Below are 6,312 nucleotides of genomic sequence, written 5' to 3'. Positions count from 1 at the left end.
CCCTTTGTAACACATGAGTTCTCGTTCGAAACCGTGGTACTTCGAAAGAGATTGTCCGTTTTGTACACGAATTGCATCCAGTTTTTGTCGTAACCCTCTCAACTTTTTAGCACACGCTATGTGGGTGAAATGATAGTACCATGTCAACTTTCAACATTTTAAGAGTTCATTTGTAGTGCTTTCAATTTCAGGGTCAATTAGCTCAAAAATAAGTAAATGCACGAAAAATACCAAATGAAGTCAAAAATTGTTGAAATTTTATTATGTGCCTTTGAATGGTGCATTTTGAACACACAAAAAGTATGGAGTTTAAAATAGTTCAAAAAAATAAAATCCCTTTGTAACAGATGAGTTCTCGTTCGAAACCTTGATACTTCGAAAGAGATTGTCTGTTTTGTACATGAACTGCATCCAGTTTTTGTCGTAACCCTCTCAACTTTTTAGCACATGCTATGTGGGTGAAATGATGATACCATGCCAACTTTCAATATTTTCAGAGTTCATTTGTAGTGCTTTTCAATTTCAGGTTCAATTAGCTAAAAAAAAATAAGTAAATGCACGAAAAATACCAAATGAAGTCAGAAATTGTTGAAAATTTATGATGTGCCTTTGAATGGTGCATTTTGAACACCCAAAAAGTATGGAGTTCAAATAAGTTCAAAAAAATGAAATCCCTTTGTAACAGATGAGTTCTCGTTCGAAACCGTGATACTTCGAAAGAGATTGTCCGTTTTGTACAAGAACTCCATCCAGTTTTTGTCGTAACTCTGTTAACTTTTTTGCACATGCTATGTGGGTGAAATGATGATACCATGACAACTTTCAAAATTTTCAGAGTTCATTTGTAGTGCTTTTCAATTTGAGGGTCAATTAGATAAAAAAAAGTAAATGCACGAAAAATACCAAATGAAGTGAGAAATTGTTGAAAATTTCTGATGTGCCTTTGAATGGTGCATTTTGAACACACAAAAAGTATGGAGTTCAAGTAAGTTCAAAAAAATGAAATCCCTTTGTAACAGATGAGTTTTCGTTCGAAACCGTGATACTTCGAAATAGATTGTCTGTTTTGTACACGAAGTGCATCCAGTTTTTGTTATAACCCTCTCAACTTTTTAGCACATGCTATGTTGGTGAAATTATGATACCGTGCCAACTTTCAACATTTTTTGAGTTCATTTGTAGTGATTTTCAATTTCAGGGTCAATTAGCTCAAAGAAATAAGTAAATGCACGAAAATACCTAATGAAATCAGAAATTGTTGAAAATTGATGATGTGCCTTTGAATGGTCACTACAAGAAATAAGCTTGTTTATGACAAAAAACAATGACAACGGTTTTATTGGTCATAGATCTATGACTAAAATCTACAAAAAGGTCATGAGGTGTCTAAGAGGGTCCAAACCGTAGAAAATTTTGACGATCTCTATCAAGAAGGTCATAACCCCATTGCCTAAAATGGTTACTCGCATGTGTAGCTCTATTTATGCCCGCATTATTGGTCCTCCATGACAAAATTAAGAAGGTCATATGCTTAAATAGAGGTGACTGGGCAGAAAACTCAACAATTTCGCCTACATGTCTTGTATAGGTGTCGACAAGGCTACAAATGGAAAATGAATTTTACGCCCAAAGAAAATGAAAACTCCCTTTAGCAACATTGTTTGCCATTTCGAGATGCACCCTTGTGCAAAATTGTTTGACCGATTTTCTTCCGGTTCCATCCGATTTCCTTCTGATTCGGCAAAAAGCCGTTGAAATGGCAAAAATAGCTTTAAAGATCAAAATTGAATAAGTTGGTTATTGTCCATTAAATGTGGTATTCTTGAGTGAAACATTTAGTGATGTCGTTTGGGAAAATATTTTTGGTACATGTTTCACAAACCCCTTCTATTTGTAGCACTTAGAAATTATTTTAGATAGCACCTTTCTCTAACCAATCAGGACGCAGAATCCCTCTCCCCCGAATCACACCACTACAGGCCATCTGAGCCGTTCACGTGATACGTATCCAACGTCTCTCACCCACCTATCCTTCCCACGGTTTTAAAATTCAGTGAAATTTCCGAAATTTCACTAATTACACCATGCACTGAAATATGGCGTTTCGGCCAAAAAGTTTCAACACTTTCGGCTGCGAAAATCAATTCCCACGAGTGTCATCTTGCGCGGGAAAAACGCGCCAAAGGCCCCAAAAGCCCCATAGGCCCACGAATGGGTATATTCCTCTCCCGTGCCCTCACTTCCAACCCTAAATCACCAAACCGAGGAAAAAATCCCCTTTTCCGCCGGCGGCGCCGACGTCGGAGGCTCGAGCTCCTCCTCCGTCAAAGCCAAGCAAGCTCCGCTCTCATGCATCCCCTCCCCCTTGCGCCTTCTTCCCTGCGTCTCCGCGTACCTCACCCACCCAATCCGCCACCCACTCTTCCCCCGTCGTATGCATCGAATCTGCGTCGCCGTGAGGAGGCCCAAATACAAAGCGCACCGGCCACCGGCACGGCGCTGCTCATCTGCTCGTTGATGTAGGCCTAGCTGAACCCGCAACTGCAGAGGAAGCATGGAAGCGCATGGTAAGGTTGTGGTCAGCAGCAATGGCAACGACAAGGACGTCCCCGGTGGCTCTGCACCTATACCTGGACCAGGTAATTAACATCTTTCTTGTCTTCATATCCATTGCATACTCGTGGTTGTGTATCTGATTCAAGCATGGTGTGATCTGCCATGGGAATGGCTATATGAGAATTTGTGTCATGTACTTACATTACCTATGATGAAACATCTGAGATGTCTTGCAATTCGTTGGCACTTTTGTGTATTTATAGTACCTGTCCTAACAAAAACCAGTCGCATATATAGTAGGGTAACTGAACTTGCTGTCTTCTATACAATTATCTTTGTGATAACTGAACTTGCTGTCTTTTGTGATACTGATAACTGAACTTGAACCGCTCTTCTCCGTGCTATGCATACTCAACTTTGAAGTTCCATACTAGACTGCTTTGAGGTGGACGTGGAGCCTGGATTATACGTAAAGGCATCCAACACAGATCTGCACACCGGACTCTCCCTTCGTGAGCGAGCAAGACTGCATGATGCGGACATGGGTTGGAGGACCTCCGTCCTCCGTTTAGGACTGCACGCACGTCTTAATTCTGCTGACACAAAAGTATGCGATCAGGCTTTGGAAGTAGGCTACTGTACCAATTCAGTACATGGCTGGCTAGATTTGGAGCGGTTGGAAACTGGAAACACATGCACATACTACCGCACTCGGCACTACATCCAAGGCTAATCAATTTCCTCAGTCAGATCGGCTGGTGCCAACATGCAGGACGACTAAACACCTGGCTGCAATCTGCTTGGCCTCAGACTTGCTCGCTGTGTACTGCAAAGTGGTCGTGCAAATTCAAAGTATGGGCTCTGCTTTCTCACCTTACTTCCCTTTGTGTTACCTCCGTTGTCATATATAAATTGCTAACTGTGTGTATGATAGATATCTACAGCATGATACAATAGATATCTACAGTATGCTAACTTATGGTATTACAAAAATTAGTGTATGCTATACCGTCCTATAAATTTTCATCATATTTGTTCTACCTATGCCCATGCACCATACCAACCACCAGGCTCTCTCTCAAATCAAGATTAACAACAGGTTTTACACCATACATACACACTCACATGCATCTATCAATCTCCATACTCTGAATGGAGACAGTTTGGTACACCCGTGCATCTTAGCCAATAGCGAGCCAAATCAATCCAAGGATGTGACCATGAAGTGCTACGAAAATTCTTGGCTAGCAGCAAATCCGTAGGGCGGGCATGAAAGGTATTGTTCGCTATGTTTGTTCTTTAACTTCTCCCGTATTTTCTGTCCTTTTGGTTATTTCGTTATTTCCCCAAAAGCTGAAATTATGTGCCGTGCATATATGATCCAGTGTATAAATTAAAGCCTGGAAACTATTCCTCTTTTTATAATATCTCCATTAGATTTAGAGTCATGATTTTTTCATTTAACAGAGATTTAGATCATGACCTGCCAAAATACCGATTCAAATTTTGGTTCATTATGGGTACACTTTAGGTTATAAAGATTTTATTTGAGCAGTTTAACTCTGTGTTCATGTCTATGTGTAAAACAATTCACACATGAGTTTTAATTATTTCTTATTAATTTACATGCATTACATACAATGGTGCAACATAATTATGGCACACGTACAAAAAAAAAATCATTGGTTTACTTTAGTCCTAGTGTGTTGATAGTTATAGCCTTTTGATTGCTCTAGGAAAATCACATTGCTCGACAACCCTGAAGGTTGTTTCCAGTTAGTATCTACTAATTGCGGCTCCACTTTAGCATTGTTTCCCCACTTTTTACTCACTTTGCCATCTCTTATGCAGATGCTCCAACTGATCCGCATAGCTTATCAATAATATTAGGCCAAAATATATGGCGAAATAGACACAGATTTTTAAAAAGTAAGATAAAGCAAGGATTGCACAGGTCATGTTGACATATAATGCCCACTGTCGGAATACCTAATCATAGTTTGAAGCGACATTAACGATAGCACTAAATTTCTATATGCTGCCGAGCATTGAACAGTAGCCATCCATAGTTGAAGATGGGTCCCTATGTCTTTTACTTTATAGGAACAATGATGTTGTATGCTTCCAATGTGATTTGGTCTCGTGCAAAGATACATGTACATGCACGTTCATAATTTTGGGGCAAATCTTTTAACTTGAGATAAACTATAGTATTTGTAGTTGTTGCATGTATTACCTCTTATCTGAGTTGTTGAAATAAACACATATCCATGTATGTTATGATACCATTGCAGTATCCTAATAGGAAAATATATAAATAGGTACATGCACAACGATGTTTTGTGTTGGAAGGCAAACTGACTCAGTGCCGGAGCTATGCTATCTCATGATAAGTGTAGCATATTTGATTACATCTTCTACAAGTTTGCTCAGGTTATTATCTCGAGTGTCTTTAACTTTTCTCTTTTATGTTTTGCCTACATTTCTCATATTGTTTTGTTGTCATTTAATTAAAATGCCCACAACTTTTCCCCTTTTTGGATTACGGACCTATATCCAGGTTTGGCTATATGCTCATAATTAAACAGTTAACTTGAATTATGAACCGTTTCAGGCCTGTGTGTACTGAAAAATTAATATGTACATTTTTTTATAAATTAATCTGACCACATGTAGTTCAGGTAACTTTGTAATTTATTGCCTATTCCTATCAATGGCGTACTCTTTAGTTAGAGGATAGTTCGTAATTTTGATGCATTGCTACCTTCCTTATAACAAGTCAAATGCTTCATCAAGTCTTATTATCATCCACTTGCTCCAAATATATTATGTTCGGTCTAATACTTTTATGTTTTTAGTCTGTAATTATGAACCGTTTCAGGCCTCCGTGTACTAGTTAATTATAAAGCTCTAAGATAACGAGGTGTAAAGTGTGCATCATGCTTTTTCATTGCACAATATTTTTATGTTTCTTTTCTTTTCTTCTGTGCTAGAATTATTTTTGCTCTACTAAGCGAGGCATATATTTAGTCTGTAATTTTTACCGCTCAAATTCTGTGACTATATATTTTATTCCTGTTAACTCACTATTTTTAGGGTCTGTCAACTCCGTTTGTTTACTGTATGGCCTACAAATTTAGGTATCGTCAGCGTGTTGTAATATATCTTGGTCTATACTTAATTATATATTTTTATGTTGGTGTACTGATATATGAAGGCAAAAATGTAACACATGAGTTCTCGTTCGAAACCGTGGTACTTCAAAAAAGATTGTCCGTTTTGTACACGAAGTGCATCCAATTTTTGTTGTAACCCTCTTAATTTTTGGCACATTCTATGTGGGTGAGATGATGATACCATGTCAACTTTTAACATTTTAAGAGTTCATTTGTAGTGCTTTTCAATTTCAGGATCAATTAGCTCAAAAAATAAGTAAATGCACGAAAAATACCAAATAAAGTCAAAAACTGTTGAAATTTTATGATTTGCCTTTGAATGGTGCATTTTAAACACACAAAAAGTATGGAGTTCAAATAAGTCTAAAAGAAAGAAATCCCTTTGTAACAGATGAGTTCTCGTACGAAACCTTGATACTTCGAAAGAGATTGTTCGTTTTGTACATGAAGTGCATCCAGTTTTTATCGTAACCAAACTTTTTAGCACATGCTATGTGGGTGAAATGATGATACCATGCCAACTTTCAATATTTTCATAGTTCCTTTGTAGTGCTTTTCAATTTCAGGGTCAATTAGCTAA

The 6,312-nt window shown here is 38.0% G+C and overlaps 1 long non-coding RNA gene across 1 annotated transcript; it reads left to right on the top strand.

Annotated features, from left to right (window-relative positions):
• The first annotated feature begins 2,252 nt into the window (after positions 1–2,252).
• LOC123411494 lies at positions 2,253–5,840 on the top strand. The gene is made up of 2 exons (XR_006613275.1): positions 2,253–3,832; positions 4,878–5,840. It is a non-coding gene; the product is annotated as an uncharacterized LOC123411494 (long non-coding RNA).
• Positions 5,841–6,312: the final 472 nt, after the last annotated feature.

Source organism: Hordeum vulgare, chromosome 7H (genome assembly GCF_904849725.1).
Source record: "Hordeum vulgare subsp. vulgare chromosome 7H, MorexV3_pseudomolecules_assembly, whole genome shotgun sequence".
Classification (NCBI taxonomy): Eukaryota; Viridiplantae; Streptophyta; class Magnoliopsida; order Poales; family Poaceae; genus Hordeum; species Hordeum vulgare.
This window is presented reverse-complemented; position numbering and strand designations above follow the sequence as displayed.